A 22272-nucleotide genomic window follows, 5' to 3' on the forward strand; every position below is an offset into this window, starting at 1 on the left:
CCTTTTTCTGATGATCATAACATCCCCAATACTTGAGAATATTTCTCTTGTTGACTTTTGCCTGAAGGGGCTTATGAATTTTAAATCTTTTGTATTAAACATGGAGATGAATCAAAATTCATAACAACCACAAAAACAGACTGACTGCTCCCGCCAATGACGACTTAGGAGGTCAATTGAATTCATCACCCATCCAAAATACAGCACAAAACAAAAAATAGATCTTGATCATCCTTAAATAACCCTAGGTTAAATTGTCTTATCTGCATGGTTTACCTGAGTTATGAAGCGACGCAATATATCTGGTCACACGTGATGTGACTTAAATAAAAAATAGTCTGACTGAATAAACAAATGGATGAAAAATTAAACAAGCACAAGCCATATCGTTGCGAAAAGAAAATTCCAACTTTGATTTCTTTTGCAGCTTTAAAAAAAATAAACAGATGACGAAAGCTCGAGTACTATCAATGAACAGTTCATCATAGCAGGCGAATTGCGCGCAAGTTTATTTATGTTTAGGTACAACCTGTTTTTCAGAATATCTTTTTTAGAACTGATTTTGCTGTAACCGTGGGAGGAACATGAGTTCTGATGACAAGGATTTGCGGAGGACCTTTCTGGATCCCAATGAACACACTGAGGTGGCGGTCCAGAGACTTGGTTTCATTAAGGAGAGTCTCCTTAAGTCCCGTAAAAAGTGTCAATGGTCCAAAGACTGCTTCCTGAGTTTTCTGTGTAGGATTTTTCCGTTTATTGGAATCATGAAGGACTATAACATTCGTACGGATCTGACGGGGGATGTCGTGTCTGGACTCACCGTGGGGATCATGCACATCCCCCAGGGTAAGAGAGATCTAAATATAGCACAGTAAAACTTTGTTCTCTAAGTTAATTTAATTGCTTGAAATATTACGTAGTTTTGTATGTTGTTTCTTTAGAACTAGTGAGGCACATATGTGACAAAATTATAAGCACTTAAAGGGGATGGGGATCATGAGGTTTCACAAGTACATGTTGATACATAATTCACAGTGTCAAATAGTCAATTCACTAAAGCAGTATCATAAACAGAGAGTCCATTTTTAACGAAGATGCCACTTAACCTAGATATTTTTACGGATTTTAACGTTATTTCCCGATCAAGACAAGGAGCAACGACGGGTGTGACCGGTCGGCAGGGTATGCTCACTCCTTCATGGCACCTGATCCTATCTCTGATGTTTCGGAGGTCCGTGTTTGATCTGCTCCTATTTTGTATAGTTTAATGGACATATTTAATATTCGTTTTCTCCATACATTTCATAAGTAATTATTATATATAACAAAAATGATAGCTCTTGCTAATGAATACCACTACTAGTTTCTCCCGGGAATTGAGGTGTGAAAAAATTGATCTAAAGAATCTATTTATTTGTATATAGAAACGTACAAAATTCGACTAATTAATGAGAATTGAAGCTTCATTGTACTATACAAACATGCATCTTGTAGGTATGGCTTCTGCATTGCTTACCACTCTAGACCCTATATATGGCTTGTACACTTCATTTTTTCCTGTGATTATTTACTTCTTCTTTGGAACGTCCAGGCACATTTCAATAGGTAAGACATGGATGTCTGACAGAGAATAATAGGTCTACAATAAATTCTGTGAAACTTTCATGTTTTGGGGAAATTGTTCATTTCTTTATTCAATTATACAGTTTCAGTTTTGGAAAATATAAAAGTTCTTAACATTGTCTAGATAAGTAAGTTTCATTGCATGAGTTTTTATTTTTCATTCAAAGATTCACAAGCATAGAATTTGTATGTCCAAAAATTGTGACGATTAATCAGCAGAGTTGCAGAAAGATAGAATATTGAACGTCATAAACAGTTTACAACATCATGATTTTTGGGGACATTTTTTATTTGCATCATTAATGTCCATTATTTTATCCATTTATTTGTTTTATATTTTCTTTGTAAGTCAATTCAAATATTGATTATCTAGTTTTTGTTTTTCTAAAAAGCAATAGTCTTTACTCATACTTTAATGTTTGTATAAGGGGTCCATGCTGTAGCAGGCTTGATGATGGGTTCAGCCATTGAGAAAGGTTTGAAGTCTCCAAATGTACATATTATTACGACTTGTTTCAATGGATCCAGTGCCATGGCAACCACGAATCTGACCAATCAAAGTCTTCCCCTGTACACACTATCATGTAGTGACAACACAGAGTCCGTCAAACTGGAGATAGCGATGGCCGTTACTTTTGTTGTTGGTCTTATACAGGTAATTATCATGTCCACCTTTGACATATAAACGTTATATAAATGAGCATTGTATTTCAACAAGTTTTGTCCTGAAAAAAATGTCTGGATTATCCGTGTCCGTGATAATGAGAATTTACTTTATAAATAACATCATCATACTTTTTGAATCAAATATGTTAACTATTAATTAGCTGTTAAATGTCTTCATACCTTTTGTAGCTTCTGATGGGTGTGACCCGTCTTGGTTTTGTGACGACCTACCTCTCTGACCCCCTGATTAGTGGATTCACCACCGGGGCTGCTTGTCACGTGTTTACCAGTCAAATCAAACACGTGTTTGGAATTACGACTGACCGCTACAGCGGGGCCTTCAATCTTATTTATGTAAGAATAAAGATGTACATGGGTTTAGATGCACATAGTGATGGGCCCGTCGGAGAAAGTATTTACAATGAGGTCGTCAACCTTTTAGATCTCGGTTCCGTTCACTTTAACACCTGAATTCTGTTGGAACTTTTGGTATTCAGCAGCGTTGCAAAAACGATATTACATGTATATGAAATTTGATGAGGACGTATATTCATTTTATAATGTTGTATAAAGTTTACTCTCTTTTGGTTTCCTGTTATCGTTTCAGACATACATTGATTTCTTCAGAAATCTAGCAAACACCAATGCGGTAACCCTAATAGCCTCTGTGCTATGTATGGCAATGATCTATGTTGTGAAAGAGTATATCAACAACAACCCAAAAATAAAACCAAGACTCAAAATGCCAGTCCCTATAGAACTCATAGTTGTAAGTATATTGACGGAATAAAAATCAGACTTCAAAATGGCAATATTCATAGAACTCTTAGCTATACGTACTGAGAGTAAAACCCAGACTCAAACAGCCAATCCTTATAGAACTCATAGCTGTAATTATAAAGACAGAATAGACACAGACTTAAATGACCCGTCCTTATAGACCTCATTGCTGTACCTATATAGACAGAATAGACACGGACTCAAAATGCGAGTTTGTGTAGATCTTATAGCTGTACATATCTAGACAGAATAGACATAGACTAAAAATGCATGTCCTAATAGAACTCATTGCTTTAAGTTTATAGACAGAATAGACACAGACTGAAAATGCCAGTCCTTATAAAATTCAAAGCTACACGATAATTATATGGACACAAAGAGACTTAGGCCCGACCTTACAGAACTCATAGCTGTAAGTGTGTAGACAGATTTGAAAAAATGCTGAATAGAAAAAATTACACACCAATTACAAAGCAATAATCATATTACAAACTAGAAACGATCTCGTTGCGAGCAACGAGAGGTCTTCCGTCCGTTTTAGGAAAAGAAACCCACGTAAAATCGAGCTGAAAAGTGATTCAATATTTTGGTCGCAAAGAGGATTGAACCCATGTCGTCTTTTTTTTGTTTTATCCCCAACGCGCAAACCATTAAGCTTTTGGGAGTACTGCTCTAAATATACTTGTGTGTATACTTTTGCAACAGTACACCTGTCTAAGAATCATAAAAGGCGGGTCACTATTAATAATTTGCGCCAAACGCCACGAGTAAATATTCGCGCATTTTCTTTGAACTTATCTATTAAATAGGTGTGATAGCTTCAATGAAATAAAATAAATAAAACGTTCTTATCGCCTTTATTTTATTTCGACGTTTAAAATGTCTTTGTACACATTACATATATCGTATCTAGCCCAGTTACACTAAAGTAGTGAAACGGAAATCAAGTGTTAAGATTGACACTGAATTGCAACGAACTACTAGGTAAAAGTCCAAGTAGTTTTTTTTTTTACATTTCATGCATTCGTATGTCAGAATGGTTTAATCAAACGCTCAGCTGCCTCCATAAACCCCAATTGCGAAATGGCGGAATTGACAAAGACAGCCGCCATCTGGGGCCCGCTTCAGATTTTCAAATATTAATATCTAGAATTCAGATAAGCCAATTTTCAAACAACTTATATAGTAAGCATCAAATTGTTAAGATGAATACTTTTGCTCAGTAATGTATAACAAAATATTGATCATTAGAGGGTTATAGATAAAAGACTTTTGGCCCCTCTTAGCCCCTAATTTGAAGGGTAAGCCCTATTTTTGTGACATCAAATGAAAGGTCTTGCGATGTTGCACATTTTGTCTTCAATATGTTTTAACAAATTATGAACAAGTGTGAAGATATGAGACAAAATGTGTCAATTTTTGTGAGATATTTCTGAGACATTTTTTCGGCCCTAGCTACCGAACTCCGGTGCCTTTTGCGCTAGAAAGATTTGGAGACCCAATTACAATTCACTATACCTTTGTTTACTTTCACTGAAAATCTTAAGTCAATATCTTAAGTCGTTTTGGAGGAGTTTCTTGGACAAGCCGACCCTCTGAAAATCAGAAAATCGTCCATACCTCAAGACCGGAAGTGACGTCATCAATATAAAAAATTTCCAATAAGGTTCAGATCAAAAAAATATCTATTAGATCTGAAAGTTTCATTAAAATCGACCGAGCCGTTTTCGAGAACTCGCGTGCACAAAAATCGGTAAGAAAAAAATAATAATAATAGGGAAAAAGAAACCGAACGAAAACAATAAGGTCTTCCGTTGGAAACGGAAGACCTTAATTACAAATTGTCGCCTAGGTTCTAGAATATGGCGGACACAAAATAATTCCTGAATTTTCCTCTTTAACTCGAGCATTCCTGCATTGGACAGGTCTGATGTTTGATATGAGATGATAAACCCTGTGTAAACTTTCTTAGTTTAGCGGAATCATGAACATTTTCGGCGTGATGAATGAATTGTTTACAGTAGCGATGAGGCCACCGCGCAGCTGCGAGCGGATCCAAAGATTTATGAATGAATTAAAAAAGATGGAAATAGAGTTTGATTTCTTTTATTTTATTTAATGACATTATTCATATGCAAGTGAAAGATATACAAGAAAATGCGAGATGCTAATATAAATGCAGCTGACAATCTTCATTTTCTCAAGATAATTTTTTTTAATGAAATAATTATAAATTCTACAGACAAAACATAGGAAGAATGAATGATAGCAAATTATCAGATGACATAAGGGGAACTAAATTTTTTTATGAATGAAACTTTTAAAACGTTACTTGTAAGTTGTATATGTTATATCTGCGAATTCTACCTGGCTGCGCGCTTCCGAGGGAGGGGGGGGGGCTGTCTTGAATATAGACTTGTAAATTACCATTATTTTGTAGATAGAATTAAGCCTTATCATTTTCTTAACTTTAAGAAGAGTGCCTTGTTATATAAATGTCATGGTCATTTTATGTAGAATGTAAAACATTAAAGCGGAATTAGCATCCATTTCAATAAGTGAGAAAGGTGGGGGCTAGGTTTCTTACAGTTTTCAAAATAAAAAAAAAATGGGGGCGGGGTATAAGATGCACACACATGATATATGTTTCATACATTTTATTTGCTAAAAACCCGACTCTGCAGAACCAGAGAAGGTTTTCTACAGGTCAATTCCCCATCACGGGGAAGACCTTGCCTGCACATTGGCACCGTGTGTATTATCCGCGCAGCCTATTTATGAGAAAATGACATGAATATTTTTTAGTGTTTAAGAAAACGTTGAACCTACGCTTGCGAAAGTTCTAAGACATTCAAAGATATTTAATTTCTTCTTTATCAAATCAAGAAACTGGTTATACGTTAAATCAGCAAATAGGGGCCTTTACTTATGCCATGAATATCACAGAAAAAGATAGAAAGAAAGACAAAGAAATTTAAAAAAATCGACTTTTAATCCCCTTTTTCGCGACGACCGGAAGAATTGACGACGGACAAAATGTTGTTCAACACATCTTCAAGTCATGATCTATGATATCCGACACAGTAAACTTTCATATCTTAAGCTGTTCGGGAGAAATGGACCGGACAAAGGTCATTTCCAGAAGTTGGTCAATACGAAAATAGTAAGAATACTAGATACGATCTCGTTGCGAGCAACGAGAGGTCTTCCGTCCGATTCAGGAAAAAAAAATTTGTAAAATCGAGCTGAAAAGTGATTCAAAATTTTGATCACAAGGAGGATTGAATCTAGGTCATTAACGTGAATGCGCCTTTTTTTCTCTTTTCTCCCCAACGCGAGAACCATTTAGCTATTGGGAATACTGCTTTAAATATACTTGTGTATACTTTTGCAACAGTACACCTGTCTAAGAATCATAAAAGGCGGGCCACTATTCATAATTTCGTGTCAAACGCCACGCGTAAATATTCGCACCTTTCCTTTGTACTGATCTATTAAAGAGGTGCAATAGCTTCAATGAAATTAATTAATAAAACATTCTTATCACCTTTATTTTATTTCGGCGTTAGGAAAGTATATCTAACACATTGTACACATTACATATCGTATCTAGCCCAGTAACACTAAAGCAGTGAAACGGAAATTAAGTTTTTAAGATTGACACTGAATTGCAACGTACTACTACGTGAGAGTCCAAGTAGTTTTTTGCATTTCAGGTATCCTTATGTCAGAATGGTTTAATCAAACGCTCAGCTGCCTCCATAAGCCCCTACTCGCAAAATGGCGGAGTTGACAGAGACAGCCGCCATCTTGGACCCGCTTCAGATTTTCAAATATTAATATCTAGAGTTCAGATTAACCATATTAAAACAACTTATATATTAAGCATCAATAGAAGTGTCTCTTTTAATATTCCAAAAATAAATGAAAAATATTGAAAAACAACGAAAGTTGAAAAATTAGACTTTTTGAATTGGCTTCCGGTAGCGACAGGAAGTATTGACGACCAACGAAAAGTCGCGTCCTGGAAAGCATCGATCATCATCTATAAACTCTGAAAGTTTCAAATTGATATCTTTTACCGTTTTTGAGTTTAATCGTGGACAAAATGTCGTTTTAAAATCAGGAAAATGGTCCAAAACTTGGCACCAGAGAGGAATTTCCAAAAACTGTCTTGGAACTTTGAAGAGTATCTTACAACACATCTTTCCTGAAAATTTCATGTAATTCTATCCAGTAGTTGTCGAGAAATCGTGTCAGAAAAATAATAATAATAATAATAATAATAAGAAACAGTAGAATCACTATAAGGTCTTCCGTGAAGACGGAAGACCTTAAAAATTAGTATGTTGATTGAATAATAGGTCGATTTTTTTGTGTCATCAATTTTCAAATTTCTTAAAAAGATATTTCAAAATCAGTCAGGTCATATTTCAATATTTACATAATTGCAAATATAATCAACCTATTGAAGAGAGAATATGTTCAAATCTTTATGAACTTATTTGGGGGTCATAGCGCCGCGACCGAATCACACGGGCTTCACAGGATTTGATCACGTGACCAACTAAGTTCATTTTCCAGAGAATTTTTTAACATTGTTGTTTATTTATTAACTGAAAATAGAAACATTTTAGCTTACAAGAACGGTAAACATTACAGCATCAAAAACTAAAATGAATCGATTAATATTTATGCTTCTCATCTTGTACAATAATATACAATATAATATATAAATATCAATCAAAATATCATAATAGCTTGTGTTTTCTTTGAACTGTCATACAGACTTTAACTAAAGCCTACGAGGACTATAAAAAATTGTTATAATTTTTTTTCAATTTTCAGGTAGTACTAGGAACTGTGATATCCTACTTTGTAGATATTAACAATAATTACGGAGTCAAAATAGTTGGAGATATTCCCACAGGGTAGGTCATCAGGCGTTATTGAGTCATTCATTCCACTTTATTCATTGTTGGGAAACAAAAAAACTGCTGTTTATACAGTTTGAAATTTTCTTACTTTGGTGAGCTATGAGAAATTAGATTGATAGTTCTTATGACCGGTATTTATTTGTGTTTTATAACTCCCGTTGATAATTACTAGATAAAAAGCTTTCTGACTTTAAATCTCTAGACTTCCTGTACCGACAGTGCCAGATTTTTCCCTGATACCTGATGTGATTTCTGATGCCTTTGCTTTAGCTGTTGTTGTGTTTGCTATTTCTGTGTCTATGGGCAAAATCCTGGCCAGGAAGCATGGATATGAAATTGAGTCCAACCAGGTATTTGCAAAAAGCGAAATATTGTGCATAATTAATTAGGTACTGTCTAAGATAATGTCTCTTCAAACAGAAATATTAAGCATATCCATTCCAAATATTTCTAATCAGATATAAACTGGTTTGTGGCAGAACCTTCATATACGTCAACATGGTCAAGTTCTCTGCAAAACTCTGACAATAAGACGTTTTATTAAATTAATTTTATTACAAAGACACAGAAAAAACTAAATTACATCAATTGTCAAGATATGATTTTTAGTTATGTTGAGAAATCTCGATATGAGATCAAATTGAAATTTATTTCACAAACCTCTTTTTATGACAGGAGTTGATTGCCTATGCCATAACTAATGTTGGAAGTTCTTTCTTCTCTTGCTTTGCAACTGCTGCCTCCTTTTCAAGAAGCCTTGTTCAGGAACACGTTGGAGGGGTCACTCAGGTCAGTCACACAAGGTCAGAGGTCAACCATCATAATATACAGGACTTACATTTTGTATCTGTAGTAGTTCTAAAAATGACTCCAAGCCATAGAGCTAAAAAGCAAGTAATTTAAATAATATTCTTCTATTAAAGAAGACTACTATTATTCTTGGTACATGTACTTTATAGATACTTATACCCCATTCATACGACATGATTTGCATACCTCAGTATATTTTACTCGTATGTAAATTTGCTCACATGTGCAATTTTTGTCGTATGAACTGATTTGCTCACATGTAAATTCTGCACAGTTGAGTAAATTTACACCTGGTCAGGACTAGGTGTAAATTAACTTTTGCATATATGTTGTCGCAAATTAATAGTTCATGTGTGTAAATTTTGTCGTATGAACACGCAGAAAATTTACTTATGTATGTATTTTGTTTTGTTTATTCCATAAATCTCCATTTTAAGTGTTGTTTCGGTTGTTTATGCATTGTTGTGTATATAATATCAGTCTGTTAGCACGGCGGCTAGAAAGCAAAGCATAAAAAAACTGAATTTTTCATGGTCATCTTTGCTGTACTTCAACGACAGCTGAAAGTAGTTTGAGTTTTGATAAGGGTACTGCTTTAAAGGATACGCGGGGTTATTCAAGCATAGTTCTTTCCACAAATGGCTTTTCAACTCTGAAAACAAGAATCCACACTATACCTGCAGTGTCCTCTGAGATAAATTTGAATTAGCAAAAACGTGCGCATCTTGCACCCTTTCTTGCAAACCTATGTTTATGCCTCTAAATTAAAAAGATATAGTGTGGTCCCGCAAACATGTGCCCTGCAGGATTAATAAGTAGTCCCCTTACAATTAAAGTAGTCTTCATGGGAATGCTCCGGGGCTGTGATAGGAATAGGCATTACATCAATCACCCGGGCCCCGGGCCATTACAGATTGACTTTCTTTTACCTTTCTTTTTTTTTAAACCAAGACAAGCTACTGACATATAAATTGATGCTACAGGAATTTCAACAACCCTGTTGAAAATAAGCATTTTTAAGCATTCTCGATCCTTGGCAACCGGTCCCACCATGAATTTCTAGGGGATTCGTGTTTCTTTCCTATTCATATTATTTGTTTCGTTTGATTTTTAAAAAATTTATTTCCCATTTCATTCTCCTGGAAAATACATATAATATTCAAGCAGATACCTCATAATGACCTCGCAAACTTGATGTAATGTAGATTTCCAAACACCAACAAGATTTCCAGTCGTACTTTATTCTGCTGAAGACGCCATTCAGTAGATGGCAACAGCCATCTTTTTCTTTATACCCAACGGCTCTTCTATAGACTTTAGGACCGAGACCAAGGCATTTTCAAATTTTAAACAATGAATTTAATTAATTTTCCTTTTTTCATGTGTAAATTTTTCCTAAAAGTTATTAAATTTGCCTTTTCTCCGTACCAAAAAATAAATAGATCGGATTTCCCCCTTCTTTCTTTCAGGAACATTCAAAAGTTAATTTTATATTCAAATAGTAAAAAACAACATTTTTTCTACTCAAATCCTCAATTCTGAATCTGTGGATCTCCTTATTTATGAAAATATAAGGATTTACTTACAGTACATAAATCTCGTTTGAACGCATCGCAAATTAGCTTTTACTTACGTGTGTATATTTACTCATATGTAAATTTGCACACATAAGCAAATTTTCGTCGTATGAATGGGGTATTAGATAAGAGGCTACATTGTAGGAAATTTATCTGTAATGAGCTACATTTAAGGACACCATTGGAAATAAGCCATACTGGCTTTCATGGGCTATCCTTTTCTAGGCATATTTAATGAAATATATTTATTTGAATTATAGAGAGAATAATACATACCTTTTTCCATATCACATCCTGTATCAGCCTGAGACACCAATATCAGCCAGAGGGCCGAAGGCCCGAGGGCTGATATTGGTCGAGGGCTGATACAGGATGTGATGTGGAAAAGGGTATGTTTTATTATATTTATTACATACTTAGTAATAAAATACAGAACACGTTAAGTTGAGAAGAAAAATAGTAAATAATCATGCACGGACTTCTTAAAATGTACACAGTCTATTGTCTCATACAGTTTCGGTTTGTTTCTGCATGTACTTCTATTTCAAATGTCCTCAATTCGTTATTTTAAAATTAACTATTATTTATAAGTTAGATTATCATTACATTCAAAAAGTTAAAATTAAGAGAATTATGTAACCCACAAAATATGTGTATGATCACAAGTACTGTTTTTTTTTTTTAGGTTTAATTTACTAGGGGTGTGATATTGATCCGTAACAGCCCTGCAGAGCTGATAACCTGTATCAGCCCCGCGAATCCATATCAGCCCTGCAGGGCTGATACGGCTATTGTGTCGTCAGCCATATCGCATGTGCAAAAAAACCTGTATTTATTACTAAGTATATAATAAATAAAAATAAGATTTATTCGTCAATTTGTTTTATAACTTATCTCTTGAATTGTGTATATCTATAATTTTTATGTCGGTTCAATACTCACACCTCAATGCTCATGTACATTGCATAATTGCCTATACCTGAATAAAGATTATTATCATTATTACATTTATGCCATCGATGGAATGATCCCGGTATGCAGTAAAATATCCTTGGTAGAAGCGTTTATAATGCTCTAGCTGTTTTCACTTTTCACAGCTGACAGGACTGGTATCTAGTGTTCTGGTTCTCCTAGTGCTTCTTGTATTAGGTCCATACTTTAAAACCTTACCCAAGGTAATAATTTAACATCAAGTTTTAAACTTGATGCTTTGAAATACGTGTGCATAAAAAAATATATGGATATGCATATTTCTTTCTGTCTTTTCCACGGACTTCTTTTTTTATTCATAAACTTTGTATGTTCGAAGAATTTACAAATATAAATACATATAAGAAAGTTTAAATATTTTTTTTTCAATACACAGAGCACACCTTTGACTTTTCAGTGTGTTCTGGCTGCAATCGTGATAACAGCTTTGAAGGGGATGTTTCTTCAGTTCCTGGAGCTTCCCAAATTGTGGAAATCGTCCAAAATTGACTTTGTATGTTATAAGTGCTTTGTAAAGTGGAGTTTAATTAATACGGATGTTTCATCTCTTGTGGAAAATTCATATTCAGATATACCAAATATGTATGAGTAATCAGGACGCCAGTTACAGCTGTATGTTGTTCTAAATCATTTTTCCTCAACATTCGATTTTTTTAACTGTTTGCTATTTTCACTTGAATTGATTACAAGAAAATATTATAGCTAGTTTGGTCCTGTTTTAATGATGTCTCCGTTAACAGTATAATGTATATTATATTTTTTTTATATTTTGTACCTAATAAACGAATGATCCGATATTCTTAATCATGGTATCATTTTGAAGATGTTAATCATGTATCATTTTGAAGATTTTAATCATGGTATCATTTTGAAAATGTTATTTAAAAAAATGCTCCATTAAAGGAATTTACAAAATTTTGATTATCGTCCAATTAATTTTACACTGAAGTCTATGGGAAGCGCATGTTTTTATCAGATATTGTAAAATATTTTGTATACAAATCTTTTGGTGAAAATATACATAAACTCCCTCTTTATTAAATTATGAAATAAAATTACTTACCGGAGAAATTTTGAGGAATCAAAATTTTCTTTTTTTCCTCGAGGGCAGATAACTCTTAAAAAACTTTGAACGTGCAAAATGACTTGTGAATTTGGTTCATTTTACTTTTATCGATATCTACTAATGCGTTTTAACTAGTTTAAAATTACTTAAAATTCTTCAAAATCTCTTCATTATACATTGAATACCTTACATGTAATTACAGCTGATCTGGACCCTGTCTTGTTTTTTCCCTCTTTGTAGTATATAATCTCTATCTAATTACAACAGATCTTGTCTTGTTTTATCCCTGTTTACAGTATAATCTCTATCTAATTACAACAGATCTGGTTCTTGTCTTGTGCTATCCCTCTTTGTAGTATATAATCTCTATCTAATTACAACAGATCTGGATCTTGTCTTGTTTTATCCCTGTTTACAGTATAATCTCTATCTAATTACAACAGATCTGGATCTTGTCTTGTTTTATCCCTGTTTACAGTATAATCTCTATCTAATTACAACAGATCTAGATCTGTCTTGTTTTATCCCTGTTTACAGTATAATCTCTATCTAATTACAACAGATCTGGTTCTTGTCTTGTTTTATCCCTGTTTACAGTATAATCTCTATCTAATTACAACAGATCTGGATCCTGTCTTGTTTTCTCCCTCTTTGTAGTATATAATCTCTATCTAATTACAACAGATCTGGTTCTTGTCTTGTTTTATCCCTGTTTACAGTATAATCTCTATCTAATTACAACAGATCTGGTTCTTGTCTTGTTTTATCCCTGTTTACAGTATAATCTCTATCTAATTACAACAGATTTGGTTCTTGTCTTGTTTTATCCCTCTTTGTAGTATATAATCTCTATCTAATTACAACAGATCTGGATCTTGTCTTGTTTTATCCCTGTTTACAGTATAATCTCTATCTAATTACAACAGATCTGGATCTTGTCTTGTTTTATCCCTGTTTACAGTATAATCTCTATGTAATTACAACAGATCTGGATCTGTCTTGTTTTATCCCTGTTTACAGTATAATCTCTATCTAATTACAACAGATCTGGTTCTTGTCTTGTTTTATCCCTGTTTACAGTATAATCTCTATCTAATTACAACAGATCTGGTTCTTGTCTTGTTTTATCCCTGTTTACAGTATAATCTCTATCTAATTACAACAGATTTGGTTCTTGTCTTGTTTTATCCCTCTTTGTAGTATATAATCTCTATCTAATTACAACAGATCTGGATCTTGTCTTGTTTTATCCCTGTTTACAGTATAATCTCTATCTAATTACAACAGATCTGGATCTTGTCTTGTTTTATCCCTGTTTACAGTATAATCTCTATCTAATTACAACAGATCTGGATCTGTCTTGTTTTATCCCTGTTTACAGTATAATCTCTATCTAATTACAACAGATCTGGTTCTTGTCTTGTTTTATCCCTGTTTACAGTATAATCTCTATCTAATTACAACAGATCTGGATCCTGTCTTGTTTTCTCCCTCTTTGTAGTATATAATCTCTATCTAATTACAACAGATCTGGTTCTTGTCTTGTTTTATCCCTGTTTACAGTATAATCTCTATCTAATTACAACAGATCTGGTTCTTGTCTTGTTTTATCCCTGTTTACAGTATAATCTCTATCTAATTACAACAGATCTGGTTCTTGTCTTGTTTTATCCCTGTTTACAGTATAATCTCTATCTAATTACAACAGATCTGGATCTTGTCTTGTTTTATCCCTGTTTACAGTATAATCTCTATCTAATTACAACAGATCTGGTTCTTGTCTTGTTTTATCCCTGTTTACAGTATAATCTCTATCTAATTACAACAGATCTGGATCTGTCTTGTTTTATCCCTGTTTACAGTATAATCTCTATCTAATTACAACAGATCTGGATCTGTCTTGTTTTATCCCTGTTTACAGTATAATCTCTATCTAATTACAGCAGATCTGGATCTTGTCTTGTTATATCCCGGTTTACAGTATAATCTCTATCTAATTACAACAGATCTGGATCCTGTCTTGTTTTCTCCCTCTTTGTAGTATATAATCTCTATCTAATTACAACAGATCTGGATCTTGTCTTGTTTTATCCCTGTTTACAGTATAATCTCTATCTAATTACAACAGATCTGGTTCTTGTCTTGTTTTATCCCTGTTTACAGTATAATCTCTATCTAATTACAACAGATCTGCTTCTTGTCTTGTTTTATCCCTGTTTACAGTATAATCTCTATCTAATTACAACAGATCTGGATCTTGTCTTGTTTTATCCCTGTTTACAGTATACCGTAAATCTGGAAATTTTTTCTGTAGATAAATTGTTAGCAAATTGGCGAGTTCATTGAAAATTTACAAAAATATTTTTCTTAAAACTAAATTACCAATAAGAAAATGTAAACAAAGCAGTGGCCGTTCACAAAATTTTGAAACGTAAAAATTAATCAACACCATTTTGACCCGAATTCGCAAAATAAATTCGACGTAAAAATTTCCAGATTTACGGTAATATCTATCTAATTACAGCTGATCTGGATCCTGTCTTTCCTGGCCACTGTGATATTAGATGTGGATCTCGGACTATTGTTTGGAGTTATTGTAGCTATATTTACTGTTGTGTACAGAGAACAGAGGTATGTAGTATTATACGAATAAGCCCACGGCCATTTACATATTTATTTTGAATTTCTACTTTATTTAATTATTAGATTTAAAAATTTAATTATTTGAATTTCAAATTTTCTTTTAATTAATAGGATATTTATCAATGGCCTTTATATATTTATCTAAAAGTTTTAAATTTGGGGACTTGATTAAATAGATCTGAAAACTAATTGTACTCTTTCTCTTTCATTGTACATCTGTAAATTTTCAGACCTTATGTGTGTATTCTGGGGCAGATACCAGGGACTGATATCTACAGAGATATTTCTGTTTACAAAGAGGTAAACAAGAATTTTAATCCTACCTTCTTATTCTTTGATGAAGATATTGTGAAGACTTCTTTTCAATTCTTTATACAAAAAAAATTATATTTCTATTTTTTAAAATAATTTTTATTTAGTCTTTCACCTACATGCGTTGATCGAAGTTCTATTTAATATTATAATGCTTCCATTGAATATTTTATGACTAAAAAGACTTTCTATTATAACATTAAATTCCATTTTCAAAAAATAATTTTCAGGCACAAGAAATTCCTCGTGTAAAGATTTTCAGGTTTGAAAATGCCTTATTTTTTGTGAGTGTGGAACGTTTTAAAAACAGTCTTTTTAAGTTCACATGTAACCCACGGCATGTGAAACTGGACATGGAAACAGCTAGGCATCGCATACAGAAAGAGAAAGACAAGTTTGACAAAATAACATTCAAGGTAAATAACTAAACTGAGTTAATGTAAACATGAAAAATTAACAGAATTCAAATAAAATTACAAAATATTGTCACTATACATATACTGTGCCTTATATCCGTAATACTTTTGTCCACTCATTCTTAATTTTACACGTAAATATTTTCATCAGTTTGACAGTTAATCATAACTTAATTTGTTAATGGTTAATAAAGTAATCTAATAGATGCAGATGGTAATCAAAAAAAATCTCAGGAAAAAGAATGATTTTGAAACTCAAGGAATCCAAGTTAACATGAACATGACAGCGTTATCTTTCCTGTATAGAGTTAAGCAAATCCGTATGTTATTATCTTCTGAGCAAGAATTAGATGATATTAAGCATTGGAAAAACCAACAAATTTTGCCATTTATTGTGTGAAGGTATTGAGAAAGCTAGAAATATATCTTGTGTATATATTCAGAATTCCACTGACGAGGTTGAGCTGGCTGTGAATGGGAAAGAGACTCAGATTTCAGAATTCCAGTCCTCCATTGTAGAACCAAAGGTCGACTTTGACACCATCATCTTTGACTGTTCTACATGGAGTTTTATTGATGCCATGGGTGTGAAAGCCCTAACCTCAGTAAGTGTTTGAAGTGACCAACTTTTTTAAATTTCTTTTTTTTAAAAATATGCTTCTGCATGATTTTATCATAAAGTTTGTAGGAATATGTTTTAGCTCTTCTGAGCCAAAGACTCAAAGAGCTAATGCTATGGCCATTTGTGCGGTGTGCGGTGCACGTAAACTTTTTAGAAGATGGACCATAACTCAAGAACCCCATGGCCAATCATTGTCAAATTTGTCACAGGGTATCCTTGGCCCAAGGGCTACCATTTATACTAAAACTAGGGTTTGGACTCTTAAACAAGGGTAGAAAATCAGGAAAATAAAACCAAAAGGACTGGTTGCTAAAAAATCTTCTAATCTAGAACCACCAGGCAGATTTTCACCAAACGTACAAAAAAGGGTCAGGATATGTTGAAGATTAAAAATTGCAAGGGGAATTACCTTGGAGCAAAGGGCGTGGTCTCAAGGTCACTTCAAAATTGACCAAAATTTACACTTATTTAAAACGTTGATATTTTGCTTACTATAATGACTAGTATTATCAAATCTTGCAAGTTGATGCATCTTAGGACTTCACATCATGTTAACTCAAAAGTAGGTCACGGTGACCTACTTTTTAGGTCACCTGAGTAAACTCAGGTGACCTATTGCTATCTGTTTTCGTCCGTCGTCGTTCGTCGTTCGTCGTGCGTCATGCGTTAACATTTAAACATTTTCAGCTTCTTCTCTGAAACTGCTGAACCAATTTCAACCAATTTTGGCATAAAGCATCTATGGGTAAAAGGGAACAAAAATTGTGAATTTCGTGGTCCCTGCCCCCCTGGGGCCTAGGGGGTGGGGCAAAAACCACTAAAATTAGTGCAATCTTTAAATATCTTCTTCTTTACTCCCGGACATCAAGCAGTCAAACTGTTGGTATGATTGTAATCAGCATTGAGTCCTCTACCAAAATTGTGAAATTCATGGCCCCTGGGTCAGGGGTTCTGGTGTTAGGGCGGGGCTCTATTGATTATATAGTGAAAATGCATTATTTCTTTGAAAATCTTCTTCTCTGGTCCTGGGTATTAAATAAACTAATTAAGTTCATAGTTATGATGAGGAAGAGTGCCTCTACCAAAATTGTGAATTTTATGGCCCAGGGTCAGGGGTTATGGTGTTAGGGCGTGGCTCTATTGATTATATAGTGAAAATGCATTATTTCTTTGAAAATCTTCTTCTCTGTTCCTGAGTATTAAATAAACTAATTTAGTACATAATTATGATGAGCAGGAGTGTCTCTACATAAATTGTGAATTTTATTGCCCCAGGGTCAGATTTATGGTGTTAGGGCGGTGCTCTATTGATTATATAGTGAAAATGCATTATTTCTTTGAAAATCTTCTTCTCTGTTCCTGAGTATTTAATAAACTAATTAAGTACATAATTATGATGAGGAAGAGTGTCTATACATAAATTGTGAATTTTTTGGCCCCAGGGTCAGGGGTTCTGGTGTTAGGGCGGGGCTCTATTAATAACATAGTGAAAATGCATTAAATCTTTGAAAATCTTCTTCTCTGCTCCTAGCTATTAAATAAACTAACTAAGTACATAGTTATGATGAGCAAGAGTGCCTCTACCAAAATTGTGAATTTTATGGCCCCAGGGTCAGGGGTTATGGTGTTAGGGCGGGGCTCTATTGATTATATAGTGAAAATGCATTAAAATCTTTGAAAATCTTCTCCTCTGCTTCTGAGTATTAAATAAACTAATTAAGGACATAGTTATGATGAGCAAGAGTGTCTTTACATAAATTGTGAATTTTATTGCCCCAGGGTCAGGGGGTTATGGTGTTAGGGCGTGGCTCTATTGATTATATAGTGAAAATGCATTACATCTATGAAAATCTTTTTCTCTACTTCTGGGTAATAAGCAGATGAACTATTTACATATTTATGATGGGCTCTTCTTCCAGAATTGTGAATTTCAAGGCCCCTGGGTCTGGGATACCAAATTTTGGGGGGAGGGCTCTACTTATATACTGAAAATGAATTGTTTGAAATATACTCCTTGGTATTAATCAAACATTTTTGATAAGCGAGTGTGCCTTTTCAAAAATTGTGCAATGTGTAGACCTAGGGTCAGGGGTTCATGTGTGGTAGGAGCACTCCTGATTATCGCTGAATATTACTGATTAGTTGACATACATTTTTGTTCCCCTACCCTGTTTATGGGTATTAAGTAAACAAACCAAACAATTGCTAAGTGTATAGTTATGATTAGCATTGGTGCCTCTTTCAAAATCGTGAATGCAATAGCATCTAGCTTAAAACATGAACCAAATTCAATCATTTGAAAGTTGTTGTATGATGCTCAGGTGACCTATAAGGCCCGTGGGCCTCTTGTTTGATTTTGTGGGCATATTTTGGACACTTTAAAGCCTATGATCATCAAACTTTGTCAGTTGATGTATCGACCAAAAAGTAGGTCACGTTGACCTAATTTTGACATTTTATGCCTATATTTAATTATCTCTGGTACTTATTGGCTTGGAAGCATCAAACTCCGTCAGTTGAGGCATCTTAGGTTTTCGGAGAATGTCGACGAAAAAGTAGGTGACGGTGACCTACTTTTGAATATCTCAGGTACTTATTGGCTTAGAATCATCAAACTTTGTCAGTTTAGGCATCTTGGGTTTTCAGAGAACGTCAACCAAAAAGTAGGTCACCATTCTACTTTTGAAATTTGATGGCTATATTTAATTATCTCTGGTAGTTATTGGCTTAGAATCGTCACACTTTGTCAGTTGATGCATCTTGGGTTTTCGGAGAATATCGACCAAAAAGTAGGTCACGGTGACCCACTTTTGAATATCTCAGGTACTTATTTACGTAGAATCATCAGTCTTTGTCAATTGATGCATCTTGAGTCCTCAGAAAAGTTCAAAAAGTTCAATCAAAAAGTAGGTCACCGTGACCTACTTATGGTATTTTATAATTATATCATAATATCTTCAGTCTTAAGTGGCTAAATATTATCAAATTTGTCAGTTGATGAATTTTGGGTCATATGATACTTAGATTGATTGATTGATTGTATATTGTTTAACGTCCCTCTCGAGAATTTTTCACTCATATGGAGACGTCACCGTATGCCGGTGAAGGGCTTCAAATTTTGACCTTAACTCGGCACTCAGGGCCATTGAGCAGTGAGGGATCTTTATCGTGCCAACGCCTGCCGCTGACACGGGGCCTCGGTTTTTAAGGTCTCATCCGAAGGACCCACAACTTTCACTTCAATGTGCCGAGCGCATGGCGAAGGAACAGTTGCTACCCATTTTTTTTATCGACTTAGGTCAGTCGCGGCCGAGATGCGAACTCACGACCTCCCGATCACGGAGCGAGCGCTCTACCGACTAAGCTACCGTAAACGGTATATGATACTTAGAGTTGGAGGCTCTAAAAGAAGTGATAGATTGTACAATTTATCAGAAGAGCGATTCAAGGCCCTTGGGCCTCTTGCTTATTATGAATTTATTACAGAAAAAAACATAATGTTAATGCAACAATTTTCTCCTTGATGTTTTCTACAACAAAAAGAAGAAACATAATGTTAATGCAACAATTTTTTTCGTGATATTTTCCTACAACAATGCAACAAGGACTGCGAACGATAGTATTGTTCTCCCACCTACCTCCAAGTCAATTTTCAAAAGTTAACATATTCGATTTAATTTTTGATATTTTTTATAGATAATTATATGGATTTTCATAAAACATTACTTATCTGGGAAAACAAGGAGAGATAGCCCTAAAATTTTAGTAAAACTTGTGTTTTTCGCTATAGAATTCAACGGAAAACGAAAAATATTTTTGAAACATCTTTCCCTCCGTGACACAAAAATTCCTTTTTACAGACAATATGGACTGTTATTTCACAAATTCGTACCAAAACTTTTTGTGTGACACGGGGGGTGGGGGAACTTATGGTTATTGACAAAAAACGACAAAATGCTTATTTTCCACCAATTTTAAAGCGATTTACAACTGAAACCTTATATTTTATTAATATATTTATGTTTTATTTATCTGCCTAAAACATTAAAAAAAGATATTATGAACATTTATTCATACCCAAGACTATTTCAAATTATTGTGATGCTTTCAAGTCCGATTGCTATGGAAAATATCGTCTACCCCTTTTTTCAAGAGCTGGAATTATGGATAATTTACTACTTTAGCCCTGGTGTTATGACAATTCATAAATTTTGGTATTATGACAATTCATAAATTTTTCAACTGTTCTTTGTATTGAACAAAGAATTTATGGCCAATTTGCCATTTACATTGAAATAAATGGTTGCAAAGTGTAGATGGGAATCGAGAGTTAGCGTGAGTATTTCTTTCTTCCTGATATTTTTGAACAAGAAAAAAAAAACATAATGTTAATGAAACAATTTTCCTCTAAAATGCATAATAATTTTTTATTAATTCTTCCAGGTTGTCAATGACTTTCGTGACATCGACATTAAAATTCACTTGGCTTTTTGCAAAGGTAAATTTTGTTTAGCTAAAAAATTTCAAATTTTTTTCAAACTTTACCATTCTTTGTTTACATTACACAATTGTTTTTAGTGTTATTTTTAAGAGGAAGATTAACCTACTTAGTGTAAATGTCTTTAAGACATAATTTTTACATGAATTTACTTATATTTTGTCAGCTGGAATTCGAGAAATGCTTGAGAAGACTGGTTTCTTTAGTTGCTTAGACAGACACAACTTGTTGGTAACGGTACATGATGCTGTTCTACATGCTCTGCACCAGAAAGCTAATGGAGTAAGTTTAAAATAGTTTTATTTGATGTTTGTTTTTGACAAGATTGCTAATTAAATACATGTAGTTGAAATATATAAGGTTGTCATGCAATGTGGATGGGTCAGGACAATAGTTAGAAAGTTTTTTTGACTCTTTATGTAGGATTGAATATCCCAGTGTTTAACAGAGCTAAATGAGTACACCTTTTCTGTAATTATATTTTTAATTGATATAAAATGATTTATCAGGATGTTGACTCCGATTCACCCAAGATGGAGCTCCAGACTCTGTAGATGTGGTTATACAGTCCGCTAGCAGTGGAAGTGGGAGGACAGATGATAAATCGTGAGGTTTACAATGTTTCTATGCAACGGACACAAACTCTTGTCAAGAGATCAACCCTTTTCAATCTCAGGCATTATCAAACTAACAGCATTCCATCCTTTGTGTGTACGTCACATGCACAAACTGAATCAGCTGGTCTAGGATGATTATAGGAGTGTTTCAAACCGTTAACGTTAGTATATTCAGCGATTCAGGATGTAAAGCTAAAAATTTATATGATGCTGGGATCTCGCCATTTTATGTTCAACATGTGTAATGTGTGCTATTGTGATATCCAACTGTGTGTCAAAATCGGTTTTTCATTAATGATTTGATGTTGGGTTTTAGAAATGGTTTCATTTTTTTTTCAGTTCAATTTCTTTAATGTTAGCACTTTTCATTTCCTTTTGTATAGCAGTTAGACTACAAGTATGTGCGGTGAACTGAGAATGAAGTCATTTCACTCAGATTTGTGAACTGATACTTCTCACTGGGTAAAGTTCCGTATAGCGCATCACAGGTTATTATCTGAATCTTGTCATAATTTAGTATTTTCCATGTTAGAGTGAGACATAAGAGGAAAGGTGAATTTGCAAATGTTATGAATGTGTAATAAACATGTTTCCATTTTGTTAGAACTTGTACAAGTTGATGTAACTATTAAATATTTTCAGTTGACGATAATGCACTTTTTCTGTGAAAATCAGTGTTCTATTTTTATAGATTTTTTCCTTCTATATATGCAAT

General features: G+C 33.9%; 1 protein-coding gene and 1 pseudogene across 1 annotated transcript in view; both read left to right on the forward strand.

The window, feature by feature from the left end:
- Positions 1-22050, forward strand: part of LOC134246747 (prestin-like) — a 106772-nt gene extending 84722 nt beyond the window's left edge. The window contains exon 19 of the mRNA XM_062729114.1: positions 21552-22050. The gene's annotated coding sequence lies outside the window, so the exon portion shown is untranslated. The remainder of the gene's footprint in view (positions 1-21551) is intronic.
- Positions 580-21550, forward strand: LOC134246748 (prestin-like; annotated as a pseudogene).
- Positions 22051-22272: the final 222 nt, after the last annotated feature.

Source organism: Saccostrea cucullata, unplaced genomic scaffold, assembly GCF_032062105.1.
Source record: "Saccostrea cucullata isolate Sc308-1 unplaced genomic scaffold, CSIRO_AGI_Scuc_v1 ctg159, whole genome shotgun sequence".
Classification (NCBI taxonomy): Eukaryota; Metazoa; Mollusca; class Bivalvia; order Ostreida; family Ostreidae; genus Saccostrea; species Saccostrea cuccullata.